We start from the raw sequence: 25,977 nt of genomic DNA, 5'->3' as shown, positions 1-25,977 counted from the left end.
AATAATTGTAGATCAAAGCTTCCAATTTACACGATACATTTGTATCACAAATTTAGTGTGAAATAAGAAAGCATTTAACAAAATTCGCATTTTAAAGTGGTGTTTGCACTAGTATTTTGAGATTAAAAATGGTCAATTAAAATGTTTAAGTTTAGAACACCGTTAAACCGAATAACAAATTAAACAAAATTAAAATTATATTATAGAATTGGTATTTTTAACTGATAATGAAATGCACGGGATCAGCTAGGAATATATATATCAGATCTAAAAATTGTTATGATAGTTTCGAACAATTTAAGTATTTTTTTTTTTTTTTATGCACTTATTAATTTATGTTTATACAACCTATATATTGTTATTAAATATGTGTTTGACGTTCATTAAATATTTATCACGTTATCTTAAGATAATATCGTAATTTTAACAATCAATGATAACTACTTACTAAGTCTGATTAATATGATTAAAGGATTCGATAGGTAATAATAAACTTTTTGGTGGTCTTTTAATGTTAGTAAACTTTATCGAGATCAATAAAAGTACAACAAATTATCTAATAAAATACTGTTAAATAGTATTTTAACTAAGTCAACAATTGTTAAAACTAAGTTGTTAAGACAAGTTAATTTCTATTAAGGTATTCCAAACCAAACATACATTGTTTGTGAATTTTTCTTATCTTATTTAATCTGCGATGCAAGAAGAATACATTATATTATCTAACAACATTTAATTGAAAAATTCAGTTTTTCTAAAACTCTTGACTATACATTATTCAACTCTTAATTGTTTTATTGTTTTTGTAAATATTAAATGCATATTTATACATAATATTAAATACGTTTTACTTAATTTATAAGTAATACAAATTAGAAAGTATAAAAATATATTATTATATAACATTAATGTCAAATAAAATCAAATTAATAACCTACATAATAACAGAAATGATTACTTTATTATTTTTTCATGTTTATTATAGTTTATATTAATCATGTTAGTGAATTTATTGTAAATTTATTATTTTATTAGAATTTTAACTGTTTGATTTCAGTGGTTTGTATTTTTTTTTTTTTTTTTATGTCTTTTGATTGTATGAAATTCAGTTTCGTATAACCAATAGTATTTAAAAATAAACCTTCTAAAGTCTTTTCAGGACCATAAATTATTCGAATATTTTAAAAGTGTAATAATAATTAATCATTAGTTGATACTTAATTAAAACTTAAGCTGTTTTTCTATGACATATAATCAATTTAAATTCTGTAATCTTGATTCAATTTAGATCTTAAAATTTTAAGTAAATAGCTTTTAATTATTTAAAAATCATATTTAAAATATTAAACCATTTTTATACATACTTTAGGAGATACTTTATTTATCCGACGAAGTCAAAAAGGAAATTTATTACATAAAATATCTTATAAGCTTTAGGTTTAATTTAAACCAAGTGGTAATTAAATAAATAAATAAAACTATGATATTCTTGCAGAATCATAAATGAAAATGTGAAGAATACTTCAAGTTTTCACAATCCCAAACGAATAATAATGATTATAATAAACAACATTTAACACATTAATTCGATTTTTATTTTATTTTTATAAAAGAATTACCCAATCATTATTAAATCTGATCACTTCTTATGCATTGAAAAAAAATTCTATAACCAGCCGAATGGTTTGTAATCTAATAATGTATGAAGCATTCACTATTTAGAATTAATTCCTACCTCTTTTTTTATATACATATATAATATATATACATTTCGTATACTTATTTCCGTTTCACTGATTGGCTGTCAAATGGAATTTGTTTGAAACGTGAGTATTTTTTGAACCAGCTATATAAACGTATTCTGTACTACAGTGATAGAATTTTATAGCCATTATAGCCATTTAATAAAAGTTAATTCAATATATTTTACATTCGAGTAGTCAAATTTTGAGTTATTGGATATGGTTGTACACATTTAACAGTAGTATTTTAAGAAATTATTTGAATTATTTTCTATAATCAATAATTAATTTATTCCACAAAATTAGTGTACTAAAAGTTTAATTGTATTTAAATTTGTTTAATATTATAGTAATAAATGTACCTAAACACAAAAACGGATTGAAATAAAAAATACCGTGTCTCTTATAACCAGTCGGGAATCTTATCATTTTGTTAAAAGTAATAATTGCAATTCGTAGTTCTCGTGAATTGTAGAATCAGAGGTACAACCATTTAAACACGATCAATTGATTTTCAATAGAGACTGGAAAAGGAACTCATTGTATTGTAAGTACTGTGAGATGCATTCTAGGAAAAATAGCAGTACGAGGGAGATGTAACAAAACAAAAAAAAAAAATAGTACAAACATTTCTTTTTTTTTTATCCCGGACTCTGTGTTTATGGTGTATTTCAAGCCTTATAAAAAGACAGAACCAATTTGTCGTCACATTCCACTCACTCTGCGAAATAATGTCTTGGCAGTTTACATACACGGCACTTCTATAATAAAAATGTATTTTTAATAACTTTTTGGAAACTCAAATTCGCGACCATCACTCTATAAATCTTAAATCGTATTCAATTAAACGTATAAAAAGCTACATTGAATAAATTAATTGACTAACATTACTGTTTGACACTGTTAAAGAAAATGTTATGTTATTTTTTAATTTATTGATTGTGTTCTCTATAGATTCTACCATTCATATATTTTTTAAAACCAAAAATAAACAACTGCTTACATTCATTGAACTCTTTGAATATTTCGTCAGGAAAATACGTTGTAGTCATGCCAGCTTATAATAATAAAGACCTTTTTTAAGTATGCATAAATAAATACATATAAATTAATAATTATTACATGATACAAAATTTTACGAAATATGTTCTCGCAAATTTAAATATTCTTTAGATATTAATGAATATATATTTGTAAATTAAACGTGATGTAAATACATATCCACGATATTACGACATAATTATTACTTAATTTAAATAATAAGTGTATAAAATATTATGGTTTATATATTGGCTGTCACAATAAGCTCATTAGGGTTCGTTTAATATATTATTTTAGACCACTATAAACTATAAATGCTTATGGGAATTCAATACTGATAAAACACACTATATTATTTTTCATAAAAAAAATTATGTTCTTGTATTATATAAAATATAATATATATACACACACACAATACACACAAAATACATATATATGTTTAAATTATGTTAAAATATAACTTTTAAAACATATTAGTTTAAATTCAAATAAACTTATTTTATGTAAGATACAGTTATCAAATGTTGAAAATATTGTTTACTTTGTAAAATTCTCAGCCTCTAAATTTCTGAAATCGGATACCTATATATAAAAAAAAAACAAACAAAAATAATAGCCAGAACTTATATATGGAATAAAAGTAATTCTTAAAAAAAAATAATGCGTTTAAAATAAAACAACCAAATACTTATACACTAAATTAAAAAAAATCGAAAGTTCTGATTTAGTTTTAATTCAAAATACCATGTGTAAATAAATTTATTAAGCTTTTAATTACTATTACAACAACTTTATTTGCTCATAAAATATGCTTAATTTTATGTTATTTAATATGCACCTAAAACTGTACGTTTTCTAAATAAAATTTTTAACATTAAATAATAAATATGTACATTATTATTTTTATGACAACTAAGTTTATCGTATCAACTTTAATTATCGGATATTTAAACATATTTTAATGGTTATGAAAAAATATTCGAACCTAAACACCAATAATCTGATTTAATAGATATAAACCAAAAAACTCATCACCCAAATAAATAAAATATAACGTCGGTTATTTAATTAGTAATTACTTTTTATTATAATTTATATTTTAGTTAAAAATGTAAACACTTATCTTTAATGTAAACCGAAACGCTTACAGGTTAATTATATTTCTCCTTTATTTACTTTATTACTCATTACATACACAGTTATGAAAATAAATTTAATATTATTATGCTCCCACGTGTTTTACAAACTAACATAATAAAAATAATATGTTAATTTTTATTTTATCAAAAGTACCTTTATACGTATTTAACAATGTATAATGTATGATAAACTATTAAATAATATTTTTAGCAATTATATGCTTTAAAACGTCATGATTAACTGCATTATTTTTTTGATACTTTTAATTTCGTTAAAAGTGTTATTTTATTGACTTATGATACACAAATTGAAGAAAAACCTGGCAAAACGAGTAATTTCATTGGGTGAATAAACAAAAGAAGATGAAATAACTTTAAACATTTTTTTTTATCACCTCCAACATATAAATAAAATAATTGAATAAGGACTGGGAATAATGTATTAACCAAACCATTTTAATTTCCCATGTAAAATCAAATTATATATATATAAGCACTGCCGTTGCCAAAATACATCTCAAAGAAAACCATATAATATATTATAAGAAAAAAAAATTATTTTAAAATCTTAGTTCATTAAAACAGTATTACAAGAATAATGGTATGGAATTAATGTGTCTTTAGGGTGTGCTTGTATAACAGAAATGATGAATCATAAGACTTTTAATGAATGCTCAAATATTATATTCACTGGAAACATTGTTGGTACCTGAATATACTAAATGTGAAAACGTATATTGTTTCTGGTATAAACCAAACTAATATATCTTTATTATATTAAATTACGGGTATTAAATGTAATACAATGCATTGTGCAATTAACACATTTTTATACTTTTTATAAAAACTCCCAATTCTCGACATTAACAAAAAAATTATTCTCAAACTAGATTTTTTTTTTTATATTATGCCTACGAACAAAAAATATCAGATTTATACAACTCGTTTACGATCTATAACTATTCTAAAACTACAGTAATTATATCATAAATAAATGTTAATAAGTACATTAAAATATTACGTTTTTTATAAAGCATTATGTTGTTTGATTTTATGACGTCGCATGCATTTGAAATATTTTCTTGTTACAGTGTACTATTATGTTATTGTTTTTAATATTATGATTGGATTAATTTTCTGTTCATTTAACAAAATATTGTTCTTATTATCAGATTAAGTTTTCCGCTTGATTATACGACGAAATCAAGTTATAACAGTAACGTTTGGAGCGGAAATGTTGATATGACCATTTTATAGAGTGACCTCAAGGTAAGACCATAATATACTCGCCACATATTTCTGGCGGTGATCCTGCATACGACATAGTTTCAGTGTTGTGTGATAACGACCATACGATGCATCGACGTGGAAAACGCCATTAACAGACGTTAACCCTTAAATCGGAAATATCACCAAACACGATTTTCGCGGAAAAAAAAATAGAGAAAGAAAATAAAACGAAATAAGCACATGTAACACATAATATAATAATATACGACCTCGAGTAGGTATACGCGACACGCTGCTTAAATGGAAAATGCGAAATACCGATAGCTTTTTTTCCCCCCGTAGTGTACCTGCGTATAATGACGTAAGGCAATTATTTCGAACGAAATACGGCAATACTATAGTCTCAAAGATCCGATGACAAATTTCGGGCTCGGACCATTCACGCCAAAGTTGACATAACCCCATAATAGTAATAATATTATTATATCCGTATTATACCTCTATATACCTATGCTATTGATACGTCAAAATCATAATTTTTTTTTTCTTTTCCTCATGAGCCACGTACATATCATTCCGAAATTCGAGTATCATCAATATTGTTGTGTATATAGTGTACACGCATACGACAAACAGTCATATTATTATCGTATATAATAGAAATAAACGAGAAATCAATGCGGCCCATAGATTGACGCTTTGTCACGCTTCGGCCTCCGGCAGTATCATTACGTTTTCTGAAACCACCATTTTTCTCAACGACCATTCTGCGTGGGTACCACCGTAAACTGTTCCATTTTCATCCGAATCAATAATAGCGTGAAGATTAATAGCGTTGGTGAAAATTATTACAGTACTTGGATATATTTTTCATTTTCATGCCAACACACGCACACACGCGCCAGCGAGCGCGTGAATGTTGCAAACACCCCGGACGTCATTGCTAATGTAACTCGTTGTTCGCTGTGGATACCTAACCGACGATAATAAGTGCGTTGTCTCGTAGTTCTTTAATTTAGTGGTTATTATTAACTTGAAGTGTTACATTCATACAAGTGAACGGGTGAACACATTGCCTAGGATCGAAAACTTAACTGTTGCAAAATAAATACATTCCATGTTCCACGACCAATGATACGTCATCTTTAAACGATCGCTTTCGGGACGTTAATGCATTAATAAATAAGTGATAGTACCCACTTATAATTTATTCTCAATATATTAAATTGGAATTATATAACTCGAAAAGTCTCTGTGTTAGAATAAACAACTTGTATAATATTATATACTACACGAGATAGAGATGATAGATATTAAAATAAAATAATTTTTTTCTCCAAATAAACCTATTTATATTATTTGTATTTAATTACTTAATCTAGTTTTAATACTTAAGAAAAATACAAAATTAATCATATAAATTGATAGTTTTAGAAAATAAACTGATTTTTTTACTAGTTTATTATTAGTAACATAATAATTACCTATCAAATAATGAATACTATAATAAAACACTATTTATGTAAGTCATGCGAATAAATAATAATATCTTAGGTTTACAGTAGGTACAAAATACATATATTAACTATATAATTATAATAAATTATAAATATATATATATGCAAATTGTAATTATTACAATGTTTGGTATTTTTAATCGGATAGTAAAATATTCAAATTATCGATCAAAACCAGGTGAAAGGCCAATGACTCGGGGATTTTATTGATTTTAGAAAAAACTTGGTAGGTAGTAATACAAATAATTAATTACACTCTTATAAAAAACAATTAATGGATAATAAATAATGTCAAATTATCGATGACTTCAAAAATATGCATCGTGAAAAAAAAAGTTACGATTATTTGTCTTAAAATTGATAATACTTGATTGACAAAATTACTTGGTAAATTATATATTTTTTTTTTATCATGGCCGTTTGAATGAATAATTTATTGTGTTAGAGAAGAGTTAAATTATAATTCAAGTTCTGAATAAAAGTGAAAATGAAATAAACAACGATCTTAAAATAAAATTGTTGATATAAAAAATGTATAAATAGCTTATAAAATATAATTAATGTTATATTGTTATGGATTTACTTCTTTGTGAAGTTCCTACCTCGTAATTAATGAATTTAAGAATATTATTTTATAATAATTACTATAACAACGTTTTTTATCTTAAAACACAAATAATTTGCGAAAAATACTGAATTAAATTTTAATTTACCTACTGAACTTAAATTTCATGGAATAAAATGATGTGATTTATTTTATTTGAATATATAATATATGTATCCTTTAAAAGTTTAATGAATAATATTAAAGTGAATACTTAAATTTTTTAGATACAAATAAACTATTTCTTATGAATTATAGAAAAAAATTTTAAATTTTAAAAGTAGATGTATATTAATGTACACAATATAGTGCACATAATATTATTATAACTACATATATTAATTTATAAAGTATATTTTTAATGAAAAAAAAGTATAAACAAATGATTGAATGCGATTTACAATTGAAATGGCGTAGTGATGATTATATTTAACGTATAGTAATATTTAAATATTGTTTATTATGAACTATTGAAAAGAGAATAATAAAATAAATTAGAGTGTCACCACCAAAAATGTTTGTTCTATAGCCAAAATAACAAAGTCTTTATTAACACATAAAAGGAAAAAATATCTAGCAAAGAGTGGAAGCAAATTAGATTTCACTCCCAGTTCTAGCCCGCAAAACATTGGTTGCTTGCCAAAATCCATCTGAATCAATTGACCCGGTGTACTTCATCAGTCTTCAAAATCGTATTTATGAAATGTTTTCTAGTTATCTTGTTAGAATCCCCGACAGTGCATGAAATATTTTTTTCAGTTTTTTTTTTTTCATTTTTTTCTAAACATAATATAACTTAAACCATTGTGTTTTACAACTACTACAGTTAATACTATGTCTCAACATGATAATTCAAAGAAACCCTCAGTTATCGTTAATTAGGTGCCATAATAACAATACTACAAAACGTCATAATTCAGCATTATTAGCATTTACATTAATTGTTTTTGCTAGAAATTGACTTCTCATTGTGCTCTTTAATATAATGTCAATAAATTCATAATATTAAAGTGGTAATGATTTTCAGAGAATTTGTATAGGCACAACTATGTTTCAACAAAGAAAAATATTTTTTTTTCAGTAAAGAATAGAGAACAATTTTATAAAGGTTAATGTTAATAGAGAATTGGATGGTTTTCAACTAAAAATATTTCTATTTGTTGCAATCTTTAAAACTATACGTTTTTATAAAATAGATTTGTGTTTTATTTTTTATTTTTATATTACTTAGTATTTTAATACATATTTATGATTAATAAAAAATCGATCAACACAATAATGTATCAACACAATTTTTTTGGAATGCATTTTATATATATATTATATACAATACACGATATAAGAGTAAGTTATACTCCAACCAAGTATGAAATTTTTAAAATCGTAAAATGAGCTCAAAATTTACGCGAATTTGACTATTATTTATAAGTTAGAAATCATAAACCTTCTATTTTTTGGGTATATGACCAAAAGATAAAATTATGCTGACTTTAGGTAAACATAGAATAGTTAAGAAAATAAGTAAAATTTATAAATTATATGAATTAAATAATACAATACTAACAGGTACATTGATATATTCACTGTACAATTTATTATTTATTATTTATTCAGTACTGAAAATAACTCGTTTTTAGTGATTTTTTTTTTTTAAAAATTGTTTCCCTTTAATAAATGAAAAATCAAAACATTTCAAATGGAGTTATTATAGTCTTTAAATCAAAAATTGATTACAATCTTTATTAAAAATAAAGCATTACAATGTTTCCAAAAAATATTTGTATAAATATTAAAGCACTACAGAAAAATAATTTTAAAAAACTACTCGTATTTTCGAGTAACTCAAACTTAAATACATGTATATATCGTCATGAAATTTAAATTTTAAAACAATCCAACAGTAAAACTACTAAATTTTTATTTATTTTTAATATATAACGAATGGTTTTTATTAAATAATTATAAACTTATGCCATGTAAATCAAAATACCAAAACAATTTAAATAATTTGAACTTATTATTGATATTTTTTGATAACTTTGATAACCTTATCATTTGTAAAATTTTATACTAATTTCACACAATTTAAATACGTTTTAAACAGTTATTGATTTTTTTTTTTTTTATCAAATACAATTTTAATATTAAGATCTTATATTATATTTAAATAATAAGAGGATAAATTTAGAAATTATTTAATTCAAATAAAGACCATTTGCATAAATAGTTTAACCCTTTCGTCCCAAATTATTTTTTTAATAAAAAATTGCTTTGCTTTTTTCTTAAATAATAAGTGCAAGTTAATAAGTGCTGTGCAGGAATGAACTTATTTTATAAATTTATCACCAAGTTATAAATATTACCTATAATGAAACTTTTTTTTTTATGTTGCATGATAAAAATTTTAACTTAAGTACTAAAAATCAAGTTAAACTTAACAAAAATAAATTAAATATCAATAACCATGGCGTGCATGTGTGTATCAAATAAATATTATCGTTTTGTTAGTTATAACCTAAGTATACATTTCGATGAACATACTTTAGGCGTATTATAGACAAATGCTTTTGTATCGTTTGTATAGTATTGTTGATATGTTCATTCCCAAACAATCTTTATCAAAATCTAAATAATACAGAAAAACTTGTATATTTATCAAACTTATAGTGGAAAGATAAATACTTAAGATCCTTAAAATAACATTATCATATTTCATTACACTTCATAATTTTCAAAAAACATAACGATAAATAGTTTTATAACAGATAACGGTTTCAAGCATTTTTTATAACCGTAAAATTGTGTTTTATAATCTACCATCATCACGGAAGTTTATTGGATTCAGACAAAATAAGCCATACTGCAATTTGATGTGCATCACAATGTGCAAGATGACCAAAATGGAGGTACTTAAGTTCAGCCATATTGTTCGCTCATCAATAGTTTGCCATAATGATTTAACAGCAAATTAAATATTTCTCAGAGGTGCACTTACGTGGGTTTCTAAGTACAATTCAATTCAGCCGCTTAAAATCAGTATAACAAATATTACTATAATGTGCAAAACAATTTTTAACTTTGTCTCTATATAAGTACGTAAAGAATTATAATGGGCCTAACCATATTTTGACCAGTTAAAAAAAACATATTCAAAAAAGCGGGTAAGTGGGTACCGCTCTGCTGTACATTAGGTGCCTTGTGGATCACTATAATATATTATATGAGTGTTAAATTTGAATCCAATAATAGGTATCATTGTATACGGAAAACGAGTCTGAACGAAGATGATTTGTCAGCCTAGGATATAATTTCCAGTGGTTGGTGAAAAAGGTGGTTTATGTTTTAATTTCCTGAATACAACAAAATTTAAGTTCTTTTATAACAATTGTGAGCTAAACTTATGAAAAACCTTGTGTTAAATTTTCAACTCTTAGCTACTTACGCAAAATTTTTATGAATTATACCTACAAAATAATTTTCTAATATTCGTGATTTTGACGAATTTCTGTCAATATTTGAACTTCAAATGCTAATAAAAAAAAAATTATGTCTATGTATTCTTATAATTTTTAAATCACTATAAGAACAAATTATAAGAAACTTTGTATTAAATTTTCAAGTATTGTTATTGGGAAAAAATATTTTATCAACACTTCAAAAAAAAATTTTCAGAAAAATTGAAAAAAATTGCAAATTTTCGCGATTTCGACATATATCGTAAAAGTTTGAACTATAAACGCTAATAAAAAAAAAATGTGAGTAACGATTTTTGATTTATTTTAACCACAATAAGAATAACTCATAAGAAAACTTGTATTAAATTTTAAAGTTTTTTTGGCCATCCAAAATGTTTTATCAACACTTAAAAAAAAAAATTCTCAAAAAAATCCAAAATTTCAGTGGTTTATAAATAGCTCAAAAAAAAGTCAAAATATTTTGAAAATTTAGCCATATATTAATAACAATAATATAAACATGTGGCGAAAATTTCAAGTATTTACAGTGATTAGTTTTTGAGTTACAATCAAATAAAAAAATCGATTTGGTAAACTGGTTTTGTGTAAAAATTCCTGTTTTTCCGTCACTTTTTTTTGTTTTTCTCGATTTTTTTGAAAACTGTTAGAAAATGTTTACTTTTTACCCGTATAATACACCAAGAATATTTCTTTGCTATCGGAAACCACCCCCAAAGTTTGAAATTGAAGTATTATTTCGACTAGTTATACTGTACACAGGCACAAAAACAAAACAAAAAAAAAACACACACATCATTGTAAAATTAATACATTCATCACTTCGTTCAAAATCTAAAAAAGATAATGTATAGTTCAATTATTTTATTTTATTAAATATAGTATTTAGTAATTTATTATTTATCAATTACTATTTTTGTTCATTTGTAATCTTTAAATCATTCTGTTTATAATAATTTGTATATCTTTACCAATTAATCTAAAATAAAACATATCTAATAACGTATACAAAAAAAAATATTTAAATAAACGTATATCGATTTAATTCTCAATTAGGGAAAATAATCCTGTTGTAAAAAAATATGGTCAAAGCTTAATAATTTATTTCTTGTAAATTATGGTAGGTTTATGCTTTTGATTAATTATTTACAACATTATTTATTATTAATTTATTTACAGTGACATCTGTTCATAGTATAATATACAACTTTTACTGTAAATTGTTGTGTTATTATAATAACATTTAATCATTTAAACATATTGTATATTTTGTCTGACTATCGACAGTAAAATTTGGCTCACGTCATCATGTTGTATCTAAGAATATATTGATTTTACGCTTGATAGACTAAATAATAATATAAATACCAATAATAACAATGCAATTTTAATCTAAGAATGCAGTTAGTACTCAGTTATAGATCCAAAAAGGCGATAGGCAATCGGAATGACGCATGCATGCAATATAGTTGCGGCAAAACAATCGTATGTTATCTCGAAATCAAATATGTATGAGCTTGTATTATTCATAACCATAGCTTTGGACGTTAACGACTTTGCATATTTATACACAGCCTTACAGGTGTAATGATACTCGAAGGGAAGAGAGGAATTTCCTTTTAGATGTAACCAACAAATAATATAACATTTCACATATTTAATATTTTATCCATACATCAACATTTCGGACACTTTTTCAGACAATTTTCTAACTTTGATTGCGTGCATACGTCATAAAATTATACTTATTTACTTTGTATTATTATTCTTTTAATTAACATTTTTAGTTGTTGTTTTTGCACAATAATTATTTAGTCGGTTAAAAACATTTAAATACTAAATTATTACTTTGGGTACCTAGCATGTAAATAAAAAAATAAAGAACAGTTTGTTTACTGTAAAAAAAAACTAGCATAATATAGTTTGAAACAATCATGAAAATAAAACACAATTAAAATAATGAATAGTTTCTTTTATTTTTCTATGAATATGAAAAAAAAAATTCTGAACCTACAATATTTTTAATAACTATTAGGTTTACTAATTTTTTACAGTCTAATATGATACATAGCTATAGTTTTTTATTATGGAATACATTTGAAGAAAAATTCATATCTTCATACAAGTCCCAAACTTTTAATTAATGAGAAATTAATGTTATAATAATATTACTAATTTAGGACTCATCATAGGAGCTCTAAATTACTGGTCTAATTAGTCATAATATATAATTTTGTATTGAACAATTTTAATTTGTTGATTATTGAATGACGAACGAAAAAACTCAATATAAATATATCATATTTAATTAAACATTTTAGTTTTATTAATTACAAGAGGAAAGCATATTGTTTTAAAAAGCGGTAAAAAAATTGAATAGCTTTTAAAGATAGTGAATCCATCACAAACCCTATTTAAAAAACAATTTTACAAACTATACCAGCGTTGGCGTAAAATGCATTTGCCGACAGGCTTTTAAAGAGCATTTAAAATAGATATTTTTACACGGTGTTTTTTAAATTAGTTTACACTGTCAAATTTCATTACCGTTGCAAAACGCCAATGAAGAAGAAAGAGAATCAAAAAAAAATACCATATAATGCAAAAGAAATACGAAGTTCAGTGAAAAAATTTAAGGATATTATGAAATAAGTATAAATAGTTTCTTATACACTTATTACATTCACGTTCATTGTTCATAAAATATTATACTGCGTAAAGGAAACAAAAACAAAAAAAATATTACATTACGACGACGTCAAAAACACTAAGATATAAGATAATGACATTTTTTTTGTTTTTTTTTAATGTAACACAGAAGATAAGGGTATAATATTATTATTTATTCAGTCAGTATTATTACATATGACTATAATGTTATACACACACACACAAGTCAAAATTTTGACGAAAACAATGATACAATTTTTTCAATTCTAAAAATATAATGTATATTTGAATCACTCAAAAATTTCAAAGTAGGAAAAAACAAAACATACTTAAAACAATGTTAACATAAATGAAACGCATATTATGTTCGTCACGTGCCATTTTATTCGCCATACACTTATAAAAAGGTAGGTAAATGGGTACCGCTCAGCTGTACATTAGGTGTCAAGTGGGTCACTATTATAAGTGTGTTCAATTTGAATTCAATAATAATATATTATTGTATATGAAAAATGATTCTGAGCGGAAACGATCTATCAGCCTATATTACCAAGTAATATGTTTATTTGATATACCTATTAAAGTCATTTATTTTAATTTTGGTATTATAATAGAAGGATATAATTTTCTCCGAAAATATTGCATTAATTATAGTATTAGTATTCAATCATTATAATAATAATATTTTATATTTATACCACAATATTATATCAACTTACATAACTTAAAATCATATTTTAATAAATAACGAAAACAGTAAAAATAGATTCATAAGTAGATAATATTTTAAAATAAACCAAAAATTTTATTGCGTATTGTAAAATTTATAATAATATAAAAATACAAAACAGTTCAAGTTCCCGCGTATAAATCATAACAATATAATTAACATATTGTTATTTATAATTTAAATAAGTAATTTCAACCAAATTGGAATTTAAAATGTCAATAAAAACAATAATTGTTTTTATATATTAGTTTTATATTTTATGGTTTCAGAATGATCTATTTATAAAGAATTTTGTATTAATTGTTCAAAACTTAATTATAAAAGAAAAAAGAAAAGTTTGTATGCATTTTTAACTAGGTACTTAAGTTTTTACTATTTCAACGAATTTCGTCAAGGTTAATTAGCTTCAAAAGCATATAAAAAAATTACGCATACGTATTTTAATATTATTATACAGAATACAGATGTACGAATAAATTTTATGGGATTTCGTATTAAATTTTCAAGAATTTTAACTCATTGAGTAATTTTTGATCGACATTTATGAAAAAAAAAATTGAAAATTTTATCATAATATAGTCAAAATGTTATAATATATATCTGGTGAAAATTACAAGTATCTACTTATTTATAATTATTTTAATTTTAAATACAATCAACTATAAATATAGTTATTACTGATGAGTTTCAAATTTTGTAAACATTTGCATTTGAAATGCTCATAATTAATTTAGTTTTTTTGGCAGAATTTTTTTTTCATACATATTATGTTAAAAAAACGAATACAAAACCTTGTATAAAATATTTAAATCTTAAGTATAAAAATGAAAATTGTTATAAATTTCTAACTTCAAAAAATTTTACTAATTTAGAAAAAATAAGGTCAAAATTCTAACTTAACTCTTATAAATAAAATATTGAGAATATATATTTATACGTATATGTATTATATTTTTTAATGGATAAATTAACAAACTACTACGAGATACTCTGTATTCAAATTTCAAGCACTTCTACCCAAAAAAAAAAAAAAAATGTTTAACATATATTTATATAAAAAAAATTTTATACTTATAAATAATTCAAAAATATTATAAAATTTGGTGTAAATTTAAAGTATCTAAGGTTATTCGTCTTCAAGTCACATAAAAAAAACAAATTAAATTTTGTCAGAAATTGTATTTGATTAAGAATTACCGTTTTTCCTTAAGTTTTTGTTTGTTTTTCCAGATAATAAAAATAAATACTATTAATTTTAAAGTTTGACTTCTCGAAAGTATAAACTAGATCGAATATCCAAAACCTCCCCGTTTTTTTTCAAATTAAAGTATTATATTATAAACAACGTTTCTTGTACTTAACCACAAGAAAACAAAAAAAAAAAAATTATTATAAAATTAAAATGTGAATGTCTTATAAGTAGTCACCTGCATATTTATCTATAGAAACAATAGTTTACGCAAAATTTAACAATATGATGTGAATATTCACTGTTCATACAATTAAAATTTCAATATTAACAAAGATTAATATTTAATAAAGGTACTGATTTTATGTTGTATTTTATTGTGTAACCAATACAATCAATGATATTATAATATTCTATTTTTCAATGATGATACAATTTATATATCTATAAAACATCATTAGGAATGTATGAAAACAAACATGCTATAAATTTATAATTTTTATTCTTTAATTCCACTACCCGAAAAAGTCTAATGAAAATATATGAACGTGCCACGTAAATAATAGTTCAGAGTTCTATTTTTAAACTACTACTCTTCATTATTTTTTATTTAATAAAGGATATTATTTCATTTTTAGCTAATATTTATACTTAAATGTTATTTGGTACAATATAATGTGATTAATAAAAATAACAAACTATTTTTGATAATTTTATGTTTTCCCTATTTTATACCACAGATTGTATTAAAATTAATCTAAAAACGATCATACTATCATCATCAAGTATTTATATAACGTAATATAAAATTGTGAAATTAGTATCGAATAAGTATAGGTTCAATAAAGATTGGTGCTATTGCCTTTCATTTTGAAAATTCATATTGATATAAGTAGGTATATTATAGTCCAATAGAAATATAATGACATGTAATTTACTATAAATTAGAAATCTGGGCTAAAATAAATTTACCATTCCTATTATAAGTTACTTACCGATTTCAGTAGTACCTATAGAACATGTTTACAGATGTTAACGCATATTCATAGCACACACCATTTATTTAGACCCGTGGAAAAAGAAAATTTAAGTTATTGTTCATTATATTATTATGTTATTATTTATGTATTTTTAAATAAATAAATATATATTATCTACATTTTTTTTAAATTGAAAACTATTTGAATAATAAATATCTTTGATTGCTATTTAATACAATTATAACGAATTATACAATGTACAAAATTGTTATCAAATCTTAAATGTTGATGTAGACACACACTTAATAATATGCAAAATCAAATCGACAAGGTAGTAGGTACAAGCATTCCCGTGGGCGTAGTGCATAAGTAAGCTATTTGAATCGATTCCTTTACATAAAATGTCTCTTAAGCCCTGGACAAATTTAAAAGCAAGTAAAATTACCTAACCTATCGACTTTCTTTCTTTATAAATATATATCAATATAGATTTAGTGTAATAGGTATTACATATTTACATAATATATAATTAACAATTTAATAATTATACAGTACAGTTACATTTACTAATAATAATTGTTAATTAACTCGTGTTTACAAATAATACCATGAAAATTACTTGAAAAACACAAATAAAGTTCTTATAACAGAAAAATGTATTTTGTCTATTTCTTCTATCTCATTTTTTATTTAAATAAAAAGCTATAAATTCTAAAATACCAATAAAATCATGTAAAACGCTAATATAGTAGTAAAGCTCGTAAGTTTTTATAATTTGATCACTTAGGTTTAGCTAGTTAGATCAACGAAGTTGAATCAGTGTTTTCGGATATAATAGGTATCGCTTAATGTAAATTCTGATGATGAAAGCAATTCGATGTCATTAAATATTATTTTCCCTATTATTATTTATTTTTATCAATTAGTATGGTCAAAATGTTTTTTTTTAAGTTGTAACACAAATTATTTTCGATACAGTGCTTTAACACTAGGGTATAACGAGTAGGTATATATTATATTCAATAATTAACTTTTTTTGTATTAAATGGTGAAAAAACAAATGTTATGGAATGTAAACTGTTTATTATCAAATGTATAGAATAATTGTGTTCCAACGACATAGTAATTTTTTTCTCGCTAATTTAATAACATATTTTCTCAAAATATGCTAAATCCAGTAGATAAATTATTTAACAACCGATAGATATAAATTGTATCCATATTTAAAAAAAAAATAGTGTGATACGTTAATCATTTTTATAAATTATTTAATTAAAATGTTATAGGTACAACATACTTAATTAAAACAAATATTAAAGCAAACAAAGAACAAGATATAGGTATAATGTTTATTATTATATTAGAGGTATATTAAAAGTTTTTTTATTTACAAGTATATAAATATGTTTGATTTTCTTGAAATTATTCAGATTATAGCCTTTTAGCATAATTATTTAGTAGGTATTTATTTCATGTTGTATAAAAATCGATTATTTTATCACTAACTGAGTAATGTTGAATTTAAATAATACCCTTTTATAAGTATAGGAAAGTTCATTATATACATATATATTAAATTTATCAAGTACAGCATTTTAGTTTTTTTATCCAAGCTTAAGAAGGATAGTGCTTTAAGTTGAATTTACTTAAAAGATAAGTAAGTAATACATTTAATCTTCTTTATAGAGAAATATATACTTATTAATACAACTATTCCAATCAAAAATTCTAAAAAACCCCTTAGTAAGTTAAAATAATAGTCTCCTGCTGAATGTATCACTCCCTCAAAAATTTTTGTTTCAAGGGTAATGTTTAAAATCATTACGATGCAATATAATATAAGTGTTTATTTCCTGGTTTATATGGTTTATACATTATTTAGTATTCAAGTAATGAAATATGACAATTTATATACCATCTACTCAATATTCATATACATATATAATGCATATGAATTTATAAAATATATAATATTGATTATTTTAACTTCTGAGCTGAGCTACTGATACAATAACATACGTACCTATGTTTCCATTTATTGAGTATTTTTCTCTTTTCATTGATTGTCGTTATATAAATGTATAAAAAAGAGTTTTTAACTATAGTAATATACGTGCTTTTATTAAGAACAGTAATTTAACTACAATATATTATCTTATATACTTTATAATTTATTTAAAGTATTTTTAGTGATAGTTGTAATTATTTTTAAAAATAAACTGAAAAACATAAACATAATTTTATTGGATTCGATTATAGATGGTATTGAACTATATGTATAATCAATGGTATAATATAGTATAATACCTAAGGCATACTTCTAACACATTCGTTTATTATTTTGGTAGGAAATGCTTATAAAAATTAATTGAATAATTATGCTCTTCTAGTTTTACAAAAGAGTGCGCAGTATTACGTATTATAATGATACGTCTTGTACTTAACTTATATTTTATGTCAAATATTTGTTATACTATTATACTATACAAAACTGCAATAGACTTAATATTTGTTTAAATCTTTTGAAATAAACTAATACTCCAAATAAAGAGTTTTATATTTAATTTATAAGTCTAAGTTTCATATCAATTAATGCTCTCAATATGACCATTTTCCACGAAAAAAAATTTAAAAAAAAAATGTTTTCGAATATACATAATTAAAAATGAAAAGTTACGTAATATTTTAATATATTCTACGAGTACATAGGGACTCTAATTCTTAGTTCTCTTATTTCAACTGAAAAATATTTATATCGGTCGTTTTGATTCTATCTTTTTTTTACTAATGCTGAAACAAATAGGTAAGCTCAGTTTCATAATACATTTCTCAAAAATATAATATTTATGGAACATTACTTTTGTCGTGCATATTGTATAGGCTATAGGGCTTGTTAAACTTTAGAAATTGCGATACTGCTTAAGAAATGTACATAAATACATTATCTAATTACTTGGTTCTCAAAAGAAAAAAAACAAAAAGTGACAATTATTTCGAAAAATCTTTCTTCTTTCATCATTGTACTTCAAACAATTTTTATTTAACAATACATATCATTTTATATATAGTGAAACTATAAAGTTTTTCTCTTGATTCGTCAAGAGACATATTTTTATTTAATAAAATAAGCATTATTTATTTTCCTAAAGATATGGATTTCGTAAAATGTTAACTGCGGTGTTTCAAAAAAGCAACATTGAAATCGCATATAAATCATCTATAAAAATTAGAAAAAGTTTAATGAATATTTCTGTGAACTAAATGAATATTAGACATTATACCTTATTGTTACGTTACATTATGTCCCGTAAATATTATGGTACTGAATCAAAAAGTTTTAGTTATGTGATCATTATTATTAATTAAAAAAAGTTTCAATTTCGATATTTTAAATCACTGCTATGATAATCCATTGTAATAATTTCATTTAAATTTCTTATTTTTTATTACAATATAGAGTTTTCAAATATTTAACGTAAATATGTTGTATTGTAATGTTATGTATACTGAATTTAATAGACTTTATTCATCAAATTTCTGAATAAAAAATTAAAAATTAATTACTTTTGTAATAATTGAAAACTTTATAAGTCTATCAATTTTTATATAAATCCTATACCATAATAATATACTGTTAAGAGTTTTTCATAAAATAATATTTTATTAAAGTAATAAAATATAGCCTTTACATATCACCATACCTACAACTGTAAATTAAAAAAAAAACCACATATATTTTAAAATTGTATTAAAATACTATTATCAAAATATTTTACATATTAAAACCTTCCATCATCTCATTCAAATATTATTATTATCAGAAAATATTTTCTAAAAATATTATCTATTGAAATAAATACACATCGTAGAAATAAAATTCTGTAGAATAAAATTAAAATATTTAACATATTATATCACTGTCGTCAAAATGGTCATATATCTACAACATACATAGCAACATACATTTATCTACTGTTACAGTTTCAAAATGTATAAAATTAATTAACATTGATAGGCTGATTAAATTTACATAGTTAAACAGAATCAGTATACCTACATTATACATAAATGCTACACTTTTCCAATACCATATTAGTTATTACATTTTTCAATATGTATTTATTGTCAGTCTGTAAATATTTATAGGTCTCAATAAATTGTAAAAATAGTATTTGATTTATATAATGTACGACGTATATATATATATATATATATATATTTGTGTTCGTATGGAAAATAAAAATTTATCACGCAGTTAAATAAAATAATCTTATTTCTTTAATCGTCTCAAATGTACAACTTATGAGTACATAATTCACAGACCATAATACTAAACAAATAGTTACTATATAAATGGTGTAAGAATAATTCATACAATAAGTTATACAATGTGGGTAGGTACATGAATTACTGTCATTTGCCTTGACTTTTAAGGAGATATAATTTACAACGTACTTCTTAAGTTTTGTACTATCGATTACATAAATGACTGTCACGTGCTCCGCGGGTTTGAAAAATAAACATTTAGGAAAAAAAATTCACCAAGTACGGTATTCTACTAAACCGAAGTAGATATACGTTTCATCCATAAATTTAGTGTATGTAGGTATATTGTTCTGCATGCAATTCCGTCCGTCAACAATTTCGCACTTTCAAATTATATCTATGTGTCGGCATTCAACGAACGGACCTTTCCTATATATAATATATTATTATAATATTATGACCATGGTTGTTCCCTCGTGATCGTCGTCCGTTTTTATACACTGGTGTATCGACGTGGTCGATTGCTTTCGCCATTTTTATTTATTTCAAACTCCGATATTATTATAAAGTCGGTACACATAGCAAAACCGTAGCTTATATTGTATTCGAACGATCTCTTTACGGTCTAGCTTACTGTACAAACTCGTGTATACAAATCATATATTTTACTGCAGGTCCTTTAATATTACGAAATACATACGAAAATGATCAACGAAATTTCACGATAGTAATTTGTTTATAAGCTTAAAGTACAATATAATAATATATAGGTACATCGAACATCTAAAAAAAAAAAAAATAATAAAAATAAAAAATACGTGGTTTCATTTATACAGATATACTTGTAGCTTTTTAATACAGCAAATACTTTTGTTATTTTAAAAAATATTATAAAGATGTGTACGTATTAGTCTCATTGAGCATATTGTTGAATACCAAGTGCGTTAACATTCGATATACAGTATAAAATTCACTGATATTTCATAATTAATAATTTTTAAAAATTAATCTAAGTCTGAAATTTTATTGATTTAAAAAAAAAAAAAACTAATAAATAAATAATAATTAGACTTTAAAGATCGACATCTCTGACACCATATTCAGGTGAAATAGCTATTTTAAAATATTTTCGTTAAATTTATTAAATTAAGTTAAATTTTTGAAATGACCGCCCTAGTTGTCTATTCATTGGACATTCACTAGGAAGTTATGACAGTTCCCATTAATGAAAACTCACGCTTTGGGCTTATAAACTTATTTACCCATAGGTAATGTAAATTTCATTTCGATTGCGCAATACACTTTTATCGGATAATTTTAAGAACGTATTTTTTTGTAAATTGTTCCTTAGTATCCATTATCATAATGTTATTGACAGCCATTGAACTTATTCTCAGTCGTATTATAATTTTATAGTTATTAAGTCTCAAATTCCAATTATTTTATTTATATATTTAATTTTTTAATAACTATTGTATGTACTAACTAGCCTAACTATGTTAAACATAAAAAAAATATATTTCTGGTCTAAAAATAAATAAGTAGTATATAATATTATTATAAATATATAGATATATGAGATTTTATGCAAATGTTATACGAAATATTAATAAACAATTAATTAAAATATTAAAGAAAAATTAGATGTATCTACCTAATTAAAAGTATACACCTAACTTAGATAACTTTATTTCATAACCAAATATATTTTAATTTATTTGAACCAAAACATTTATGTTTAATGTATGACTGTATAATGTATATTGTATATAAATGGTACTAATATTTATTTGTGTCAAAACAAAACTATGAATTTAATTTATAAGTTTTCATGATTTGTAAAACTATGTTTGTTTGGTAATTACTTATATAGTAGCTCAATATAGATTATCTATATACATGCATGTACATTTACTTTTCACTGAACGTTGAAATTAACTTCAGTAATTTATCAACAATTTTACACGCATTTTATCGTTTACCTACACTAAACAAAAATTATTAATTTTGTTATTCATTATTATCTATGGTGAATTGTTTTTAAATGATATTCTATTAAATGTCTTTTTAAGTTAATACCTGTATTTTAACAATCAATTATAAGTAGTACTAACTTTATTTTTTTAAATCAAAGTATAATATTTACAAATAAAAATTTTAATTCATTATAAATAACTTAATTAAATTGCATTCATATAATTTTTAACTTACTAATTCACTTACTTTACAAAATTTAAATAAATAAAAGCTTAACAAATAAACCTACAAAATAAAAAAACAAAACAAAAAAAATAAAAAAAATAAATAAATAGGTGCTAAATATATACTTGTTTGCATTTATATAAGAGTTTTGTTTACCAATTATTTTAGATATACAGCTAGATATAACTTTTCTAACTTGTATAGGTTTTGTGCAAAAATATTTACATATACATTACTTATAATTTATATTTTGCGTAATATAAATATCCACTTTTTGTTTTTAAATTTAACCTTGTGCACTTATTTATATACCTAACATTGTTTCAATTCAATATTTAGTAAAAAGTTTGAGTTTTTTTTTTTATTTTATAAGAACGAATATTTACAATCTGTGTAAAATGAATAAACAGAGTAGTACAAATAAAAAAGGTATAGGTACTCGAAGTTGACACTACATTGAAAATTCAAAGTGATAAAACAAAATGCTTGGGTTTTGTTTTATTACCATTTATAATATTATTATTATTATTATTATTTATAATATTACAGAAGTACCTATTAGTAAATTTAATTTCAATAAAAAAAATCGACAATTTCTGATATTTACAAAAACAATATATTAAGTAATCGGTACATATTTTAATTTTAATACTAATATTATTAATACTATTTACTTACTATTACAGATAAAAAGCCAATAGTTGAAATTTAATTTGAGCCCCTAGCAGTTTAATTATTAATGTTTTTACTTCCTTACGCAATCTTAACCAAATGAAAATAGCAAATACGATTCAATTTCCGCAAAATATATATAATTACTTGAGCTCTCAGAAATGATTATTTACCTCTACCATGATTTCCGTTGCCTGTGGCACTTACATATGTATATGTGAACAGTTCAGTACCTGGTGGTGTTTGAAACAATGAAACTATCGGTATTTAAATAATATAAATTTAAAAGTGTTTTTCTCAAAATACATGCATTAATAAATTAATCGTGTTTTTCAATTAATATCCACACCATGTGCATTATATTGTATTAAATACATTTTAGAATAATAATAAGTAATTTTATGATTTTATGAATGATTTACCAGTCCAGGAGACACTGAACTATTTATTTATTTACTTTTACTAACCCTCGGCAACAATGGCCATAACTGGATATTTAAAATTGACAATGAGGTTTTTAACAACTTATAGTTATAATGTTTTTATTATTATTATATTACTATAGATATATCTTAATAGAGAAATTCGTGTATTTCTCTTGAAATAAAACTGATATTTTAATGAAACGTTTATTATAATAATGGTAATAATCAATAAGTAATTAATAATAACGTGTGGGTGTGTATCACATCCAGATATCATGTTCGCTTGATTGGAATTCTACAATATAATATAATATAATTGTTAAAATCAAGATGTATTTGTAAATGTTATTCTAATACTATGTTTTTCATAAAATTATAATAAATACACTTCGGTTAAGACAATATATATGTAGTCTGATTTCATATTATTAGTATGCATACGTTATATCGGGCCGTACGGCAACATTGAACATTTTCCTAATATTATTGTATACGTTTTCTATTTAAAAAAACATCCTATAAAACAAGTTATTATCATTGCTTTTTTAGCACCTAAATGATGAAAATTTGACAATTAACGCGTAGTGCATAATTGTCTTTTAAAGGTTAATGACAAAACTAAAAAAAAAAAAAAAACACCATCGTTAGGTCGTCACTAGAAAACGGAATACGATACATCGTAAAAATAATTGATAAATGCCTCGTCACGAATATAAAATAAATAAATTATAATCAGCAATCACCTACTTGGAATTTAATCGTACAGATTAATAATATGAAATATAAAAATTACTATTGCTATTACTATTACGAAATACTCGTTACAAATCTTACGAGCGACATGCACACCGGACGACACTGCGGGGACATCATCACAAGTGTAATAATGATCCGTCTAAACGCGCATTTTGCGTCTATATTTGAACATAAAACAATACAATTCACAGTCAAGAACTCAATCGATGGTAATAAGCAATTATTGCGCAACGCGTTAAAATCCCATTTCGATCCGATCGACATCGTTTCGGACGATCCACGGCGAACCCCGTCATCCGTGCTGTCCGAACCATCGATGCGTTATGAAACCCAAAATGGAAAAATCAGACAAACAAATAAATAAAAATGACGATATAATAATTATATAACAACATCCTATACATCTATATACGCACGGCGTATATTGTGTAATATTTAATATTATTATATTATATACATTGACTTTCTTAATTAACTGGTCAACGGTTCCACAAGTGCACCCGAGCACCTCTTGCAGAGGTGAACTCAAGAGTTCCGTGCGGATCATCGGTTCCTCATTACGTCACCGAACGATGCGATTAGGAAATTAGAACCTCTCTAGTGTCTAAGTCTTATTCCGCATATAGGTATCTATACGGTGTAATATCTGATGTTTGTCTGTTTTTGCTTTTCATATTTTCAAAACCGTGTACCTACCTCTCGGGCTTGTTCCGTAATGTGATTTAAATAAACAAATAAACAAATAAATGATATTACCTATGCGCCGTATACGTCGTTTTTCGTGCACCGTCTATACCGATAAATATTTTAACGACAATAATAATAATAATATTATTGTGACTCGGCCGAGCGGCTTCCAAAACAAATGAAAAATATATATTAAAATATTACGATTCGTTCGGACGAATCGTACGGACGCGTTCGCGTGGTCCCAACGTGGACCGCGGTGGTCGCACTCGATAACCACACGCGCGCGCGGCGTTCACTGAATTCGGCGGCGTCGTCGTCGTCGTCGTAGTCGGCGGTGACGGTTTGGCAATACGCGCGTCGAGCAACTAGTCGGTTTTTCGGCGCCGTCGGCCACACGATCCCTCCGAGCAGCGCCGCGCCGGAGAGGCCGCCGCCGACACGACGGCGCGGCGTGGGCGTGACGCTTGCGCTAAGCACACACACGCACACGCACGCATATATTTATATAACTTTATACGTGTGTGTGTGTGTGTGTGAATTTTTTTTTTTTTAGTTTTTGTTTGCCTCTCGCCCCCTCCCCCTAGTTTCGCCCACCTCTTGTCAACCACCGCCGCACCGACACACGCACCACCACCTATATATACTGGT

General features: G+C 24.3%; 1 protein-coding gene across 3 annotated transcripts in view; it reads right to left on the bottom strand.

The window, feature by feature from the left end:
* Positions 1-25,706, bottom strand: part of LOC114123547 (uncharacterized) — a 116,668-nt gene extending 90,962 nt beyond the window's left edge. For 2 of the 3 annotated variants that reach the window (XR_007606976.1, XM_050210748.1), the window contains exon 1: positions 25,396-25,706. The gene's annotated coding sequence lies outside the window, so the exon portion shown is untranslated. Of the gene's footprint in view, positions 1-25,335; positions 25,355-25,395 lie in introns of those variants that run through there. The other variant, XM_050210749.1, reaches the window with a different exon arrangement.
* Positions 25,707-25,977: the final 271 nt, after the last annotated feature.

This window comes from Aphis gossypii, chromosome 1 (genome assembly GCF_020184175.1).
Source record: "Aphis gossypii isolate Hap1 chromosome 1, ASM2018417v2, whole genome shotgun sequence".
NCBI lineage: Eukaryota > Metazoa > Arthropoda > Insecta > Hemiptera > Aphididae > Aphis > Aphis gossypii.
This window is presented reverse-complemented; position numbering and strand designations above follow the sequence as displayed.